The sequence below is a fragment of the Spea bombifrons genome, chromosome 1, assembly GCF_027358695.1.
Source record: "Spea bombifrons isolate aSpeBom1 chromosome 1, aSpeBom1.2.pri, whole genome shotgun sequence".
Lineage (NCBI taxonomy): Eukaryota > Metazoa > Chordata > Amphibia > Anura > Pelobatidae > Spea > Spea bombifrons.
Genome location: NC_071087.1, coordinates 70817144 through 70837031, shown reverse-complemented (window position 1 = coordinate 70837031; position 19888 = coordinate 70817144). Strand labels below are relative to the sequence as shown.

General features: G+C 43.9%; 1 protein-coding gene across 1 annotated transcript in view; it reads left to right on the top strand.

Moving 5' to 3' along the window:
- The first annotated feature begins 8183 nt into the window (after positions 1 to 8183).
- The window catches only part of SH2D4A (SH2 domain containing 4A), a 110707-nt gene continuing 99002 nt past the window's right edge, over positions 8184 to 19888 (top strand). Inside the window, exon 1 of the mRNA XM_053463414.1 lies at positions 8184 to 8330. The gene's annotated coding sequence lies outside the window, so the exon portion shown is untranslated. The remainder of the gene's footprint in view (positions 8331 to 19888) is intronic.

The window sequence follows — 19888 nt, the reverse complement described above, 5'->3', positions numbered from 1 at the left end:
GCAACCGGTAACTACTGGCAGTCATCCTCGCCCTTATTGAGTGGCGTCATCTCCTAGAGGGTTCCCGCATACCTGTTACTATTCTCACAGACCACAAGAACCTCCAGTATATTGCCGATGCCAAACATTTAACCCCCAGACAAGCACGATGGACTCTCTTCTTATCCCGTTTTAATTACGTTATTTCCTATCGCCCGGGGTCTAAAAATACCAAGGCCGATGCTTTATCCCATATGTTCTTCACAGCCACTGAGGAGAAACCAGACCCGGAACCCATCGTCCCTGCTAACCGTATTGTCTCCGCTGTATCTCTACTTGTTGCTTCTCCCCTCCTGCAACGCATTCAAGCCAGCCAACCGTCTGCTCCAGCCCATACCCCACCTGACAAACTGTTTGTGCCTCCTGTGTACCGTGAAAGGATACTTCAGGTACACCATTCCACAAAGTTATCAGGCCACCTTGGTCTTCGACGCACCAGCCAGGCCCTAAGCCGCCGTTTTTGGTGGCCCTTCTCGAGACAAGACGTGGCTGATTACCTCAGATCCTGCCGCATATGTGCCACTACCAAGACCCCCAGGACTCCTCCAGCTGGTCACCTACAGCCCCTTCCGGTGCCTTGTCGTCCCTGGACCCATATTGCCATGGACTTCATAGTGGAACTTCCTCTATCCCGTCGCTACACCACCATACTCACCATCGTGGACCGTTTCTCCAGGATGGTTCACTTTGTTCTGCTAGTTAAACTTCCCACGGCCAGAGAACTCGCGGACATCTTCATGAGAGAAGTTGTTAGACTCCACGGAATTCCCCAGGACATCGTATCTGACCGTGGAGTCCAGTTTATCTCCCGGTTCTGGAGGTCCTTCTGTAAAGCCGTAGGTATCACCCTGTCCTTTTCCACGGCTTATCACCCCCAAACCAACGGGGCAGCGGAACGCTCTAATCAGCGCCTTGAACAATATCTACGTGCTTTTGTTAATGACAACCAGAATGACTGGGCTGACCTCCTCCCACTTGCGGAGTTCGCCCTCCCTTTCGGATAATGGACCTCAATTTTCATGTGAGCAATTTAGACGGTTCTCTACAGATTGGGGGTTTGAACATCGTACCTCTTCCCCACGCCACCCGCAAGCTAACGGCAAAGCGGAATCAGCTGTAAAGATAGTAAAGAATCTTTGCAAGAAGGCCAAGTATGATGGAAATGACCCATGGAAAGACATTCTACATTGGAGGAACACCCCAACCGAAGGCATGGACAGTAGTCCTGCACAGCATTTGATGTCAAGGAGACTGAAGACTTCATCGCCAGTGGCCAACAAATTACTTGAACCTTGTGTGGTAACAGGTGTACTGGAGAAACTGCGAAGGAGGAAACAGATCTCCAAACTGACATACGATGTCTCTGCCAAAGAATTACCTGAATTAAGCGTTGGAGAGCCAATCCGTATGAAGCCACTCCCTGGTGACAGGACTGGCCACTGGAGACTGGGTACCTGTGTTCAGAGTGTTGCTCCTTGCTCATATCTTGTGGATGTGGAAGGCAGTCTCTACCGCCGGAATCGAATTGACCTGCGAGTGGCTGAACAAACCTATGAACATCCTGCACGGGACCCTACCGAGGCGCTCAATGCCCCTAGTCCTACTGGACCACGTAAGCAAGGCAGAGACAATACTGCTGTCATATCAGAAGGATACAATGAGGATGACATAATGCAGCCGCATGTACCAGTATGTTCTTCTGTGCCAAACACACCAGCCAGGAACAATGGCAACCTTTTGGGCAAAATCCCTGTGGCTCTGCGTAGCGGTCGAGTTTCAAGACCACCAGATACACTCAATCTGTAGCGTATTTACCAGTAACACAGTATGTTATGTTTTAGACTGTTCAGGATCTGTTTTCGGTTAATTGCTTGCAAATTCTGCATTGAATGCAAAAAAGGGGAGATGTTATGGAGTTATTATGCTTTGTTTATGGTATTATTTGTTTATGATATTATTTGTTTATGGTAATATTCTTTGCCTTGTACTTCCTGTTCCAACCTCTGACCTGGATGTAGTTATACAGTTCAACATGATTTCTCAAACCAACAGCTTACTGTGTCTTGATTTCTTTACATGAAACAGTTATCTTCTGAGTACATTTTATGGCATAGGCCTGGTGTTACAAACTAGAGGTTTCCAGGTCAAACCCCACAATAATGACTATAATAACAAAAAACACATTATATTGCATACCAAATGCCAATTCATGAATTGACATTACACAAGGGTTAAATCAAGCCCTCCTCTATAGCATTTAAACTAGGTTTTTTGCTCTGAACATCACATTGCAAAAAAACCCTGTTGTCTCTTTGATGAGATATTACTGGTTCAGGCACAGGCAGGCTATCCATTACTCTCTGCCCCCCCTCTATGTCACACAGGGTCTCAAAACTTTCACAAAGTACCTCAACATTTCCTGGAGCACCAACTATCCGGCCCAAATCATTGCCCTGCAAAACATTTACAGAAATATCTGCCGACACCCCTACCACCTGCAAACATTTGCCCGCACGCGGATAAAGGTACTTATGTGCTATAGTCATTTCAGGGTACATGCCCCAACTCCTGTGAGTACCATGCCTTTTCGAGGGACAATACCCTCAGGGCTCGCAACTTCTGTAGGCATGTGAACACATTCACTCCCAGCATCCCTGAATCCTGTGGCCACCAGGTTCCCCACAGTTACACTGTGGTTTTCAGTATCAGAGGACATGGAACCAGAAGAGCCACTGTAGACTCCCTGTTCCTGAACCTCTGGCACATCAGGGATTAAGTTACTCCCTCCCTTTAACATTGATTCCCTGGGACTAGGCCCCTGGTACACATGCAAAAAACCTTCTACATCCCCCACAACATCTTTGGGAGAAACAGCCTCAGGTAACACAGGCCTTCCCTTACCTTCTGTACCTCCCAAGCCACCCATATTCCCCACACAGTCACATAGTACCTTAAGGTGTATATGGCCATCTTTCAGCCCTTTGGGTTTACAGGGTTTACAAATAAATTGTCCCAACTCCTTGCCCAGCAAAACATTAACAGGAATATCCTCAGACACCCCCACCTCCCACAAACCTTTACCCACACCCCAATCCAGATGCATTTGTGAAATTGGCACTGAAGGACGCACCCGCCAATTCCTTTGATGGCCATGGTTTTTCCAGGGATGAGCTCTTCGGATTTCACCACCTCCGGCTTCACCAGAGTGCATGCAGCCCCGGTATCCCTTAGTCCCTCAATCACCTACAGTAACCTTTTGTAGGTTGTCACCCCATTCCCCCTAGTTTAGGCTTTTGTTTTCATGTTGGCTGCCCAGTCAGTCACCACAACTTCCATTTCCACTACTATGCCTGCCTGTTGTCGTCCAGTTTACTGCACCAGCATTTTCCTAAGCACTTCCGAATTGTGAGCTAGTATGTACTGCTCATCCATAACTCCAGCATGGAGTAGAAAAAAATCTATAACCCTGCTGCCCTGCTATAACCCTGCTGTTTGTACAGGTACACTACATTAGAGAAGGGGGAGTATTAATTGAACAAAGACACAAAGGCTAAAACCCCTTGGATGTGAAATAGTGTAAACTATTGAAAACTAGTTGCATTCTTTAGTTATTTTTGGAGGCCCTACAACTGTAACCAGTGTTCCCTCTAAGCTGTGCGCTTGTGCGGGCAGGGTGACGCTGGCACTCCTCCACAGGCGGACAGTAATGTCCGCCGCTGGAGGAGCAAGCTCGGTTGGGGAGATCAAGGATCTCCCTCCAACCGGCTTAAAATCAATCAAGGGAGCGGGAGGTCTGTTAATACAGACCTCCGATCCTGCTACCTTGCGATGCACGCGGCAACTGATGCTGTGCGTCGGGATTTTATGTCATATCCCGGCGCACAGCACCGAAGATACGCCCACCGTCTTTACTGCACCGGAAGGACAGGACACCGAAGAAGAAGAGGCAAGAGGAAGAACGAAGAGGAGGAAGAAAAGTAACTAACAGAGGAAAGGTAGGAAAACATTAAGTGATTATGCTGTAGTTTATGAATGAGTGTGTGTGTGATAGCATGGATGTGTAAGGGGGAGGATAGCATGGCATAGGGAGGCTGTAATCACATTACTATGATGCCCAGGTTCCAGCATGTACTGGCTGTCTGGGCATGATAGGAGTGTGATTGCTGTTAGCAATCATGTATATTTAACCCCTTCGTGACAAAGGCTGATTTTACTTTTTGTACCCTTCGTGACAATGGCCTTTTTAACATTTCTGCGCTGCTCGTGTTTAGCTGTAATTTTCTTCTTTCCCCTTTACTGAACCCACACACATTAGATATTGTTTTTTTCAGGACAAGAAGGGCTTTCTTTAGATGACATTGTTTTGATTGTATCATATTATTTACTATTAAAAAAAGTATAAAATATGGTGAAAAAATTTAGAAAAAAAATGACTGTTTCAAACTTTTAGTTGAAAAATCTTTTACTCCTCTATAAAAGGTAAAGAAAAAACCTGCTAAATAGATTCAACTATTTGTCCTGAGTTTAGAAATACCCAATGTTTTTATGTTTTTTTTGCTTTTTTCTACACATTATGGGGCAATAAGTACAGGTACCGTTTTGCTATTTCAAAGCCATTTTTTCCGAATCTGGTAATTCTTCCCCCCATGTGCCATTTCGGGTATATTTGAAGCCAGCCAATGCAATTTACCCCATCAAGTCATATATTTTTGAAAACTAAACAGCCCAGGGTATTCCAAATGCTAGTATTTTAACCCTTTCAAAGCACTAATTCTACCATCAGCCTTTGTCAAACTTTATGGTAGTAATTTTTTTTGCATTTGTTTTTCCACACACATTTTACTTCAGGTATGAATTAAAAGGTTCTCGTATACGTCACTATCACAAAACCCAATATGTGTTCAGCAACATCTCCTGAGTACAGCGATACCTCACATGAATGATTTTGCCTGGCTGTTTGGGGGCAAAATGGTGCATTTTTCAATGTTGAACTTTGGCATTTGGGGATCCACTGCCCATGCCCTATTTGGTACATCTTTGAGCCGGGCCATTTCAGTGTGCCCAATAAAGCCATATATTTTTGAAAACTAGACACCCCAGGGTATTTCAAATGCTAGTATTTTAACTCTTTCCATGCACCATATTAGGGCTGCAACTAACGATTATTTTCATAATTTTCATAAGCTTGCCACGCTGCCTCCCAGACATGCCATGCTGCCTCCCACATATGCCACTCCACGCTGCCTCCCACATATGCCACTCCACTCTACCCCCACATATGCCACTGTGCCTGATATGCCTTATACCCCCTGATACACCACTCCATCCTCCCCAGACATACCACACTGCCTCCCAGACATGCCACGCTGCCCTCCCCACATATGCCTTATATACCGTATATGCCTTCTACCCCCAGATATGTCACTCCATCCTCCCCAGATATGCCTTATACCCCCCCAGATACCTCATAGTCCCCTCATAGAGTCACAGACCTGTTTGCATCACACTGACACCATACTTTTATAAATAAGTACTGGGTTAATCTTCACTGCCCCCAGGATTTAGATTCCCCCTAGTTTGCCCCCCTTTATCTCTAACTGCACATTAAGTTAACTTTATTAAATTAATTAAATTAACCCTCAGTCCTCATCATTAAATTAACCCTAAACACCCCATTAACCACAACATCCCCTAAATTAACCCTAAACACCCCATCAACCACAACATCCCCTAAATTAACCCTAAACACCACATTAACCACAACTGTCTCAAATTAACCCCAAACACCCCATTAACCACAGCTGCTCCTATATTAACCCTAAACACCCTATTAACCATAACTGCCCCTAAATTAACCCTAAACACCCCATTAACCATAGCTGCCCCTAAATTAACCCTAAACACCCCATTAACCATAGCTCCCCCTAAACATCCCATTAACCATAACTGCCCCTAAATTAACCCCCACCTCCCCTAACTTTCAGCAGCCCAAATATTAATTTTATACTTACAGTTAGATGAGTGTCACAGCCATGTGGTTCTGGCCTTCTGGGAGAAGGTAGGGGCCAGTTGTCACAGTGATTACAGGGAGGGACTGGTAAGTAGTAGCTGCTGCTGTGAGTCAAACTAAACGGATTATATAAACCCTCATTTTATAATCGATAAAAATCGATTCAACTAATCGATAATGAAATTCGTTGGCAACGATTTTCATTATCGATTATTATCGATTTTATCGATTAGTTGTTGCAGCCCTACACCATATCTACCACCAGTCTTTGTCAAACTTTGTGGTAGTCATTTTTTGCATTTGTTTTTCCACACACATTTTACTTCAGGTATGAATTAAAAGGTTCTCGTATATGTCACTATCACAAAACACCCCAATATGTGTTCAGCAACATCTCCTGAGTACAGCGATACCTCACATGAATGATTTTGCCTGGCTGTTTGAGGGCAAAAGGGCCACATTTGGGGCATGCGCATTTTTCAATGTTGAACTTTGGCATTTGGGGATCCATCGCCCATGCCCTGTTTGGTACATCTTTGAGCCGGGCCATTTCAGTGTGCCCAATAAAGCCATATATTTTTGAAAACTAGACACCCCAGGGTATTTTAAATGCTGGTATTTTAACTCTTTGCATGCACACATTTTACCACCAGAATTTTTTCAAAGTTTGCAGTAGTATTTTTTTGTGTGTATTTTTCCCACACACACCTACTTTATGTATGACTTTACAGCTCCTGGTTTATGCTGCTGTCACACGACACCCCAATATGTGTTCAGCAACATCTCCTGAGCGCAGTGATACCCCACATGCATGGATTTGTCTTTTTTGGGGGGAACTAAAAGGCCACATTTGGTACATGTGCATTTTTCTAATTGGAAATTAGATGTGTGGCCATCCTTCCCCCCGTGTTATTTGGGACATTGTTGAACCCGGCCAATTCAATTTACCCCATCAAATCATACATTTTTTAAAAGTAGACACCCCATGGGCATTTAATATGACAGTATTTTAACTCTTTTCATTCGAGAATTGTTTTAAGCTAATATGCCAATTTTTATGATAAATTAAATTATTTATTATTTTTTTTGCCTTTTTTTAAAAAAAAAAAAATAACATTTTTTTCAACTTGAAGGTTCTCCTGAATTATTTTTACATTTTACTGGTTTTTTACTATTTTTTTCCAATTATTATTAATTTTATTTTATTTTTTAATTTATTTTTACTAATCACACTGTGATTAGAAAGCTGGGCTCCATTGACTTGCATGGTGAATGCAGTACCTGTATTCAACCTGCAAGTGAAGCCAGAGTTCTCTAGAGTGTCTGGGGACCATCTATATATCTGTATATCCCTATATACTAAGCCAGACACTGAAGCGGTAGGCCTACACCACATCAAAGTTTGGCTTAGTATTTGGTGATAGGGGCTATGCTACATTATTGGCAATGTCTGGCTCAATGTATAGTGATATTTGTTGTGCTGTGCCTCAGTATATAGTGATAGGTATTATGCTGTACCACCGTCAGTGCGTGCCTCAGTATATAGTGATAGGTGTTATGCTGCCCCACCGTCAATGTTTGCCTCAGTATATAATGATAGCAGTTATGCTGCAACACCGTCAATGTCTGCCTCAGTAGATAGTGATAGGTGTTATGCTGTACCACAGTCAATGTGTGCCTTAGTATATAGTGATAGGTGTTATGCTGTACCCCTGTCAATGATTGCCTAACGACAGAAGCTATGCAGTTTTCCCAATAAAAAAATAATTATATATATATATATATATATATATATACACACACCCCCGCTCGTGATTCGCTCATAATTAACTTTTGCAGTGAGAATTTCACCTTTAAAATAGACTATAGAGTCAAAAGAGTTGGAAATATATAGCTCCACTCCCCTTGCAACGTGATTTTTTTTTTGCAGCTCCACCAACTTCGCTTTATATGGACTGTAGAAGCATTTTGAGGGAACATTGACTGTAACCCTATGTAAGTTATTTTTATTATTCAACTCATTGCACATGTTCACCCATTTTGGTGTGCAGTTTTGAACCATGCAAAACATAAGGCATACAGAAGATGGCGCTTGTAATCAACACAAATATCAGACAAATACTGTTAATCATTTCCAGGCGATTTCAAGGTGGAGATATGCAGATAAGAGGTTTGATTCCAGCCCTGTACAAACCAGTTCTACCTTCGGTGCAATAATTGCCCTGCCTTTGGTACAGGGATTGTCATACAGGAAATAAGTCGATTGCTTCTTGAGGTTGTGGTAAGTACATAATATTTGCCTTTTGTTCTCTGAACTTTGAGCTTACAGAAACAGTGTTCCTGACTCTGATTTATACCAATGTTCAGTTCCATTTATTATGTATTCTGGATCATTTCCTTCTTTGTTAAAATAATCAGTTACCAAAGTAGTTAATAATGCTAGTATGAAGTATCTGTTAAAGAGGGTGATGGGTGCATTTGTACTTGTGGATTTCCAGGAACAATTCCTGGGATCTGCTTCTTGTCTTGGTATACTCATTACAAGGTGGCTGAGACATAATTAAAAGGAATAACTTGTTTTTTTTTATGCTTGAGCTAACTACTATAGTGTATAAAAAATATAGCTTTCCTCCATGTCAGACTAAAAAGAAATATTTGTCATATTCTGCTGCCAGTACAGATAGGAGCTTCCTAATAAATTCTTAGCATGTAGAATAAATTACATATTAATATTATACTTTACTAGCGCTGAATTACAGCTTTCCCCCAAATTAACTAGATTCTTATATAAGAACGTAGCATAAAAGGTATAAAAAGTACAAGTACCTTAAATAAACATTATTTTCTTAAAATACCGTAACATTTTGCTGTTTTTTATTCTTGAAAACATTTTAAAAGAAGGGTGTTTAATCCTGTCAGTCTTCACTGGTCTGCCACTCCCTCTCTGACCTCACGGAGGGGGTGGTGGCTTTAAGGTCTTGTAGTTTAAAACGGATTGAAATTGAATCACGCACGTTTAGGAAAGTGTAGTGAAACGCTGCATAGAAAAGGTGGGGTGTCTGGCAATTCCCACAACTACCTTCATACTGTTTGAAACCGCATCTTTAATATCTTACTTATTAAAGTAAATTTTACTTTCTGGCTATAGTTTGTAACCAACAGCATGGTCCCAATAGGGTGCAGAATGGCCATTAACAGCTTCATGGAAAATGAGTATATAGAATTTAACCCCTTAAGGACCAGGCTGTTTTTCACTTTTTGTATCCTTTGGGACCGTTTTAACAGTTATGCGGTGCTCGTGTTTAGATGTAATTTTTTTCTCACCCATTTAATGTACCCACACAAGTTATATATTGCTTTCTTCAGATGCCATTTTTTGATCATATTATTTAATTTCCTAAAAAAAAAATAATAAAATATGATGAAAAATTGAAAAAAACAACTTTATCACTTTTATTTGAAAAATCTTTTACTATTTGTTCTGAGTTTAGAAATACCCATATTTTTTTTTGCTTTTTTCTGCAAGTTATTGGGCAATAAGTACAAGTTGCGTTTTGCTATTTCAAAATCATTTTTTCCCCAAATCTGGTAATTCTGCCTCATGAGCCATTTCGGGTATCTCTAAAGCCGACCCATCAAACTATATATATTTGAAAACTAGACACCTCAAGGTATTTCAAATGCAAGCAAAAAAATGCGCTTTAGGTATGGATTTACAGCTCCTGGTATACGTCACTTTCAAACAACACCCCAACATGTGTTCAGCAATATCTCCCGAGTTTTTTGGGAGGTAAAACGCCACATTTAGGAAGTGCGCATTCTTTTAACTTGGAACTTTTACATCTGGTCCTACTGCCCCATGACCTAATAGGGCCATCTTTGAAGTCGGCTAATTCAGGTTACAACATCAAACCATATATTTGGTTTGGGGCCTGATGGGATACACCCCAAGTTATTAAAAGAGCTTGGGGAGGTGTACTAGCAAAACCGTTAACTGATTTATTTAACAAATCATTGGTAACGGGAGTCGTGCCAGGGGATTGAAAAGTAGCAACTACAGGCCAGTTAGTCTTACATCTGTAGTGGGGAAATTAATGGAAACAATGTTAAAGGAAAGGATTGTTGAACATCTTAAGTCACATGGGTTTCAAGATCAAAGACAACATGGGTTTTCCTCAGGAAGATCATGCCAAACAAATCTTATTGATTTTTTTGATTGGGTGACTAATGTAATTGATCAAGGTGGTGCAGTAGACATTGCGTATCTGGATTTCAGTAAGGCCTTTGACACTGTGCCACAAAAATTTGCAACAGGGTTGATGTTCCTGGAGGAAGAAGCCAAATGGCAAATGATTTAGGTAAACTGGAAAAATGGTCAGAGTGGTGGCAACTGGCATTTAATGTGGATAAATGCAAAGTAATGCATCTAGGGCATAAAAACCCAAAGGCAGAGTGTAGAATATTTGATACTGTCCTAACCTCAACGTGTGAGGAAAGGGATTTAGGGGTAATTATTTCTGAGGATTTAGGTAGGCAGACAATGCAGTAGAGCAGCAGGTAATTACAACAGAATGCTTGGTTGTGTAGCGAGAGGTATTAGCAGTAGAAAGAGGGAAGTGCTCATGCCGTTGTACAGATCACTGGTGAGACCTCACTTGGAGTATTGTGTACTGTACTGGAGACCATGTCTCCAGAAGGATATAGATATGTTGGAGAAAGTTCAGAGAAGGGCTAATAAAATGGTTTATGGATCCAGGACAGGTTAAAGGATCTTAACCTATATAGCCTGGAAGAAGGATGTGACAGGGGGAAATGATAGAAACATTTAAATACTTAAAGGGAATCAACAAGATAAAGGAAGAGAGTTTATTTAAAAGGAGAAATACTACCACAACAAGAGGACATAGTCGTAAGCTAGGGGGGCAAAGGTTTAATGGTAACATCAGAAAATATTACTTTCCGGAAAGGGTAGTGGACGCATGGAATAGCCATCCAGGAGAAGTGGTAGATGTTAATACTGTAAAGGCATTTAAGGCCAAGCTAGGTATAGGATAAGGGCAGGAACTAAAGGAAAGTACTGGGCAGGTTGGGCAGACTGAATGTGCCTACTGGTTCTTATCTGCCATCACTTTCTATGTTTCTATATTTTTGAAAAGTAGACACTCCAAGGTACGTTAACCCTTTCCATGCATGAGGTTCTACCACCAGCCTTTGCCAAAGTTTTTTTTTTTGTATTTTTTTCACACAAATTGTACTTCAGGTATAAACGTATAGCTCCAGGTATACGTCACTATCAAACATAACCCCGATATGTGTTCAGCAACATCTCCTAAGTATAGTAATACCACCCATGCATGGGTTTGTCTGGTGTTTGGGGGCTAAAAGGTAACATTTGGGAAGTGCACTTTTTCTCCCCATTTTGGTCAGTCTGTGCCTATGCCCCATCTTTGAGCCCGGCCACTCCAATTTACCCCATCAAACCATTCATTTTTTTTTTAAATTTAGACATCCCTTGGGTATTTGAAATGCTTTTACTTTAACTCTTTCCATGTCAAGATTTTTGGGAAGATACAGTGCTAATTTTAACACTTGCTCATAATAATAAACTTTTATTTTATTCTTTTTGGACTTTTTTTTACATTATGCTGGAACTGGATGGTTCCTCTTTTTGAGCTTTTTTTTCATATTTTTTTAATTATTTTTAAAATATTTCACTAATCACATTGTGATTAGAAAGCTGGGCTCCATTGACTTGCATGGTTGGATGCAGTACCTATATTCAACCTGCAAGTAGAGCCAGAGTTCTCAAGAGGGTCTGGAGACCCTCTAGCAAACTTTTCCAACTTTGCGGCGCGTCCTGGGGTGGGTGTTTCGTGTCGCCGAATGCCTCACTATCGAGGCATTTCAGCGACACCATTTGAAGTTTGATCGCCTCCTAAACTCTTTTAAAACTCTTTTAATACAGTGTATGGCGGATGTTGTTGTCCCAGTGAGGGGCCAGATATGGCCCCTGATGCCGATCTCGTAGATCATTTTCTAAGCTTGTTTAACGAAATGACGTGCCAGGCACGTCATTGGTCGTTACCTGACCGTTTTTTGCGTGACGTGTCTGGCCCGTCAGTGGATGTTAGGCTAGGTTTCCACTTGGGTTTTTGTCCGGCGTTTTTTTCTTGATGAAAAACGCCAGGAAAACTGCCAAGAAAACTGCCGCTGCATTTACCTGCGTTTTGGTGTTTTTTCTGCATTTTTTTCTGGCGTTTTAGCCTTTCTGTGGAAATTGCTTTTTTTGACCTTAGGCAGTTTTTCCAGCCTTTACAAGTTAGAAGTTTCACCCAGCTAAAAGGGATTAGGATAAATGGCAAGTATCTGCCCTCTCCTGATGTAATTTACTTGGTAGACCCTTTTGTCTCTTTTCTGTGGTTTGTAAGGCATGCTTTATTCCGAATGTCTGCTCCTCTGGGAAGATTGGCCCCAAATGATGGTGCAAATTGTTTGCTGTTGCTTTTGGCACGCAGGATCCAGTCGCGTATGTTTGTTTGTAATGGCATGTTTGTTCCAAATGGTGTAAAATTCAATATGAACCAGTCCAGGACTTTGTTTTGTGTGAAACTGTTTGTTTTCAGCCTATTTCTCGTAGGACACACAGATACTGGGTCCATCCTCTGCATTGTAACTGTGGAAAAAACGCCAAGGCAATAAACCCACATGGCTTTTTCATGGCGTTTTTTCTCTCCCATAGACTTCTATTGGAGGAAAAACGCCAAGATTTCTTGCAAAAAACGCCAGAGTGTCAACATGCTGCGATTTTGAAAAACTGCCACAGAGCCCAAAAAAGCAGAAAAACGTCAAAGAGGACTGAAAAAACGCCAAACAGAAAAACGCCAAGTGGAAATGGCATTTTGCGATTTCCTATTGAATTACAGCTAATATCTGGCTGCAGCCGTTTTTCACACAAAAAACGCCAGGTGGCGCTATTGGCGTTTTTATAGGCGTTTTTAGCAAAAAAAAACCAAGTGGAAACCTAGCTTAAGGGGTTAATATCTGATTAATTGCCAACATGTATCACTCAGAAAAGATGAAGTATTGCAACAAAGTGTCTCTAGATATTAATTAGGACTTCAGTCAGAACAACATAGGCTTTCAAATTCTGTTCTCAGTAGAGATTAGCTGGGCAGGAGGAATAAGCAAGGCAAGACAGTTGGCCATGACAAGATGTGTGGAGTCGTACATCCATCCCACACACACTTTAAAGTTACCCACAAATTACATCTTACTGATTTGTGAAATAAAAATGCTTGCCATCATAATTTTTTTGAGAGTGTCTTTACACTTTAAAGTGAAGGGGTCACCACATACACAATCTGCCCTGGGTGTCAAATAGGTACGCCTCTGCATCCAAATAACCAAAGGCTAGATACTGAAATTATGACTTTTTGTTTTAAGTAACATCTCGAATTATTAACAAGAAATGGTCTATCCCTAAACTGGTAAATATTTGAGGCCTTAACAGTTCACTTTTAACATAAAACATATTTATTACAGTTTTGGGAACAACTGATGCTTCTCCTTGTTGGGTTGTTTGGAGGTAAAAAGGACATATTTATACAGCGCTACAGAGGACATGGATCCTCCTCTCTGGCAGCCGATGAACATCTGTGCGATGCACACAGACAGTGGTGAGCAGAGGTTGTCTACAGGCATTGTGCAGATGTCCACCAACTGCCCCCGCTAGGCACCAAGGAGTCTGGGGATGCATTGGTAAGTCTAGGGTGGGGGGCAGAGTGGCATGTCTAGGGGACATAAAGCATAAGGGTGCGGCCTATAATCGAGCCAATACGGTATATGCACATACCTATATACATGTGTATATATATCAGGGCTCGACAAATCCCAGGTCGCCATGGCGGCTCAGAATTTTGTTCTGGCGCCTAGGAGTTTGTCAGCCTCTTACATTCACAAATAAAATGCCCCCCGTCACCACGCGGTGGCGCTGTTGCTGCTGTCTGCCCAGGAGTCTGGGCAGACAGCACAGCTACTCAGAGCCCGCCCCCGAGCCTGAGGTCACTCCCATGGAGTGATCCTGTAGGCTGAAACCACGATTGCAGGAAAACCTGCAATAGCATTTTCAGCTGCCAGAGGCAGCCTCAGGAAAGGGGGTTCAGTGTTGACTGGGTCCCCACACAAGTGTGGGGACCTGACACAACATCCCCCTGCTGCCTGATGGCTCCATGAGTTTTGTACGGGGCTCTGCTGCTGGTGGTCTGCCTGGAAGCCCAGGCAGACCAGCAACAGCAAAAACGAGCCCCCCACAAGCCCTTTGATGACTTCTGTAGGCATAGAAGCCTACAGCAGTCATCAGAGAGACTCCCCCCTGCAATGGCTGGTCTATAGACCAGCAATTGCGTCCCAGCTGCCAGAGGCAGCTTCAGGGACAGGGGGAGAGGGTTCTTCAGTCTCCACATGAGTGTGGGGACCTGATACAACACCCCCCTGCTGCCTGATCGCTCCATGAGAGCGACAGTGCAGCGTTAACCCCTTCAATTCCACAATTGTGTATAACACATTTGTGGCATTGCAGGGGTTAACATTTAAACATTATTAAAAAATAATTAAAAACAATTTAAAAAAAACAACAAAAAACAGCACTGACCTGAAAGTCCAGGGTGCTTCCAGGTCAAATGCTGTGAGTTTAGTAAGTGGGCTGATGATGATCAGATCACTCCTAACCAACTGTTAGTTTAAAAAAAAATCCTGGCTCCTAACTTTTTTAGCTGGCGCCTAGATTCACAACAAATTTGTCAAGCCCACTTATATATTTAATAATAAAAAACCACACAATGTTACTCGAAGTCAATCACACTTCTGTGAAATCACACTGTCCACTCAGGAAGCAACACTGATGGACAATCAATATCACATGCTGTTGTGCAAATGGAACAGACAACAGGTGGGAATTATAGGCAATTAGCAAGACACCCCCAATAAAGGAGTGGTTCTGCAGGTGGTAACCACAGACTACTTCTCAGTTCCTATGCTTCCTGGCTGATGTTTTGGTCACTTTTGAATGCTGGCGGTGCTTTCACTCTAGTGGTAGCGTCAGACAGAGTCTACAACCCACACAAGTGGCTCAGGTAGTGCAGTTCGTCCAGGATGGCAAATCAATGCGAGCTGTGGAGGCGCTACCAGGAGACAGGCCAGTACATCAGGAGACGTGGAGGAGGGCAACAACCCACCAGCAGGACCGCTACCTCCACCTTTGTGCAAGGAGGAGCACTGCCAGAGCCCTGCAAAATGACCTCCAGCAGGTCACAAATGTGCATGTGTCCACTCAAACGGTCAGAAACAGACTCCATGAGGGTGGTATGAGGGCCCGACGTCCACAGGTGGGGGTTGTGCTTACAGCCCAACACCGTGCAGGACGTTTGGGATTTGCCAGAGAACACCAGGATTGGCATATTCACCACTGGCGCCCTGTGCTCTTCACAGATGAAAGCAGGTTCACACTGAGCACATGTGACAGACGTGACAGAGTCTGGAGACGCCGTGGAGAACGTTCTGCTGCCTGCAACATCCTCTAGCATGACCGGTTTGGCGGTGGGTTGGTAATGGTGTGGGGTGGCATTTCTTTGGGGGGCCGCACAGCCCTCCATGTGCTTGCCAGAGGTAGCCTGACTGCCATTAGGTACCGAGATGAGATCCTCAGACCCCTTGTGAGACCATATGCTGGTGCGGTTGGCCCTGGGTTCCTCATAATGCAAGACAATGCTAGACCTCATGTGGCTGGAGTGTGTCAGCAGTTCCTGCAAGAGGAATGCATTGATGCTATGGACTGGCCCGCCCGTTCCCCAGACCTGAATCCGATTGAGCACATCTGGGACATCATGTTTCGCTCCATCCACCAACGCCACGTTGCACCACAGACTGTCCAGGAGTTGGCAGATGCTTTAGTCCAGGTCTGGGAGGACATCCCTCAGGAGACCATCCGCAACCTCATCAGGAGCATGCCTAGGCGTTGTAGGGAGGTCATACGGGCATGTGGAGGCCACACACACTACTGAGCCTCATTGTGACTTGTTTTAAGGACATCAAAGTTGGATCAGCCTGTAGTGTGGTTTTCCATCTAGGATATGTAATCTTAGTGTTCCCTTTAATTTTTGGAGCAGTGTGTGTGTGTGTGTATATATATATATATATATATATATATATATATATATATATATATATATATAATTAGGGATGCACCGAAATATATCGGTTGAAAAATGCAGAAATAAAAAAAACGGCTGAAAATAACCATCCGCCGGGGGCCAGGCTGCTTAGTGCGAGCAGTGTCTCTTGTACTGGCCAGGAAAAGCAGGAACCCAGCGGAGTCATTTCTTATTCATCTGGGGGCACGAGAAGAGAAGTTGCTCATACAGCAACACACCGAGGGAAGCAGCAGGGCCCCTGCAGAAGTCTGCGAGTGAGAGATCTGCAATTCAGGTAAGGGGATGGGGGAGAGTCTATGAGCAAGTATGCATGATTAAGGGAATGAATGAGTATATGAATGTGTAAGTGTGTGTGTGGGGGGTAGCATGGCATAGGGAGCCTGTAATCACACTGCTATCCTGCCCAGGTTCTAGCATGTACTGGCTGCCTGGGCATGATAGGAGTGTGATTGTTGTTAGCAACTATATACCGTATTGGCTCGAATATAGGCCGCACTCTTTCCCCCCACTTTAAGTCTTTAAAGTGGGGGTGCGGCCTATATTCGGGCTGTAGCGCCCGAGGCCCGGGACATGCAGTTCCGGGCGCCGGGCAGGCAGCAGGGCAGCAGGACCTGCATCCTACTCTCTGATATGCTCAGACAGCCTCCCCTGCCAGCACTTATCACGGGGGGGGTGCCGGCACGGGAGGTTGTCTAAGCGCATCGTGCAGACGTTCGCCGCAGCCGGTGAACGTCCGCACGATGCGTTTTGCCCCTGCCCACCGGCACCGGAAGTTGTATACGCGTATTGCGTAGGTGTCCCCTGCCGGCCCCGCAAGACACCCGGGAGTCTGCTCTGGTAAGCTGGGGGGGGGGCAGAGTGGCAGCATATCTCGGCGGGAGGGGGGGACAGTGGCAGCATATCTCGGGGGGGGACAGTGGCAGCATATCTCGGGGGGGGGGGACAGTGGCAGCATATCTCGGGGGGGAGGACAGTGGCAGCATATCTCGGGGGGGGAGGACAGTGGCAGCATATCTCGGGGGGGACAGAGTGGCAGCATGTCTATTAAAAAAACACTTTCTTTAAAAAAAACACCAAACTTTTAGGGTGCGGCCTATATACGGGGGCGGCCTATATCCGAGCCAATACGGTATATAAATATTAGAGCTGAAACAACGAATCGATAAAATCGATAATAATCGATAACGGAAATCATCGATAACGATTTCCGTTATCGATTAATCGAGTGATCAATTCATTGTTGGAGCACTCGGCTCCTTTTACTTACCTCCGCGAGCGTTCCCCGCTTCTGCTACACGCTCTGCAGTCTCCGCCTTCTTTTAGCTACGTGACGGATGTGACGCGTTCCGGAGGTAAGTATTCTTCATGTCTATGTGCACGGATCGCACAGAGCGAATCGCTCTGTGCGAATGGAGCCACTCGCACAGAGCGGTTCGCTCTGTGCGAGTGGCTCCACTCGCACAGAGCGGTTCGCTCTGTGCGAGTGGCTCCATTCGCACAGAGCGGTTCGCTCTGTGCGAGTGGCTCCATTCGCACAGAGCGGTTCGCTCTGTGCGAGTGGCTCCATTCGCACAGAGCGGTTCGCTCTGTGCGAGTGGCTCCATTCGCACAGAGCGGTTCGCTCTGTGCGAGTGGCTCCATTCGCACAGAGCGGTTCGCTCTGTGCGAGTGGCTCCATTCGCACAGAGCGGTTCGCTCTGTGCGAGTGGCTCCATTCGCACAGAGCGGTTCGCTCTGTGCGAGTGGCTCCATTCGCACAGAGCGGTTCGCTCTGTGCGAGTGGCTCCATTCGCACAGAGCGGTTCGTGAGTGTGGGTGCAGGGCAGAGTGGGGGTGGGGGTGCAGGGCAGAGTGGGGGTGCAGGGCAGAGTGGGGGTGGGGGGTGCAGGGCAGGAGACTGGGTGCAGGGCAGAGTGGGGGTGGGGATGCAGGGTGTGAGTGTGGGTGCAGAGCAGAGTGGGAGACTGGGTGCAGGGCAGAGTGGGGGTGGGGATGCAGGGCAGGGTGTGAGTGTGGGTGCAGGGCAGAGTGGGTGCAGGGCAGAGTGTGAGTGTGGGGGCAGGGCAGAATGTGGGGGCAGGGCTGGGTGCAGGGCAGAGTTAGAGACTGGGTGCAGGGGCACAGTGCAAAGTGCTGGGTGCAAAGTGCCAGTGCTGGGTGCAAAGTGCCAGGGCTGGGTGCAAAGTGCTGGGTGCAAAGTGCCAGGGCTGGGTGCAAAGTGCTGGTGCAAAGTGCTGAATGCTGGGTGCAAAGTGCTGGATGCAAAGTGCTGGGTGCAAAGTGCCAGGGCTGGGTGCAAAGTGCTGGGTGCAAAGTGCTGGGTGCAAAGTGCAAAGTGCTGGGGCAAAGTTTCTTGAACAGTAATAGTCCACCTCTTTTCAGAATGTTTGGGGTTATTTTGTTTCATAAATATTGTGTTTGGGTTCTTGTACTTTGAAAATATTGTTTTTTATTACATCATAACAAAATAAGAATGTTAATGTAAATTTTAAGTTGTTTTTTAACATCCAGTTCATTAAATTCTTTTAAATAAACGAAAAATTTGCATATTGTTTTTTTTATCCGATTAATCGATTAATCGAAAAAATAATCGGCCGATTAATCGATTATTAAAATAATCGTTAGTTGCAGCCCTAATATATATATATATATATATATATATATATATATATATATATATATATATATATATATATATATATATATATATATATAATATTGTTGTAACACACTGAAAAATACCCCAAATAGAGGTCTGACAATGAGACTTAGATCCAGATCCCCTGCAGAGCTGCAGGGGACCTGGATCCTCATGTCTGGTAACCTCAGTTGCTGCCAGCAATTCCACCAGGGCTTCTGTCACCGAGCACCGGCGAAATCGCGGGCAGCAGCGAGGGTTGTCTACGCGCATCTCGCAGACCTTCCCCAGCTGCCAGAGAGGAGAATTCCAAACAGTGCTCACCCGGCAATCCCAGGTATGTATATGTGTGTGTGTATATATATATATATATATATATATATGTATATGTATGTATATGTATATGTATGTATATATATATATATGTGTATATATATATATATATATGTGTATGTATATGTATGTATGTATATATATATATATATATATATATATATATATATATATATATTAGGGGTGCAACTAACGATTATTTTCATAATCGATTAGTTGGCCAACAAATGTTTCATTTATTTAAAATAAAAAGTTATAATTTACAATGGCATTTCACGATTTGCCTTCTTATTTTACTGACAATAATTAAAGCTATATTTTAAGAAGAACCCAAAAAATACCAAAAAAAGCTTTACTAGTAAATATTCATGTAAACTATATACCCTCCTATATGTCAAAGATGCCACTGTGCCACCTTATACCTCCTATATGCCACTCTGTCCCCTGATATGCCTTATAGTCCCCTATATGCCACTGATATGCCACTCTGTCCCCTAATATGCCTTATACCCACTATATGCCACTGTGCCCCCCTGATATGCCTTATAGCCCCTATATGCCTTTTACCCTTGATATGCCACCATGCCCCCTGATATGCATTTTACCCTTGATATGCCACCATGCCCCCTGATATGCCTTTTACCCCTTTATGCCACTGAG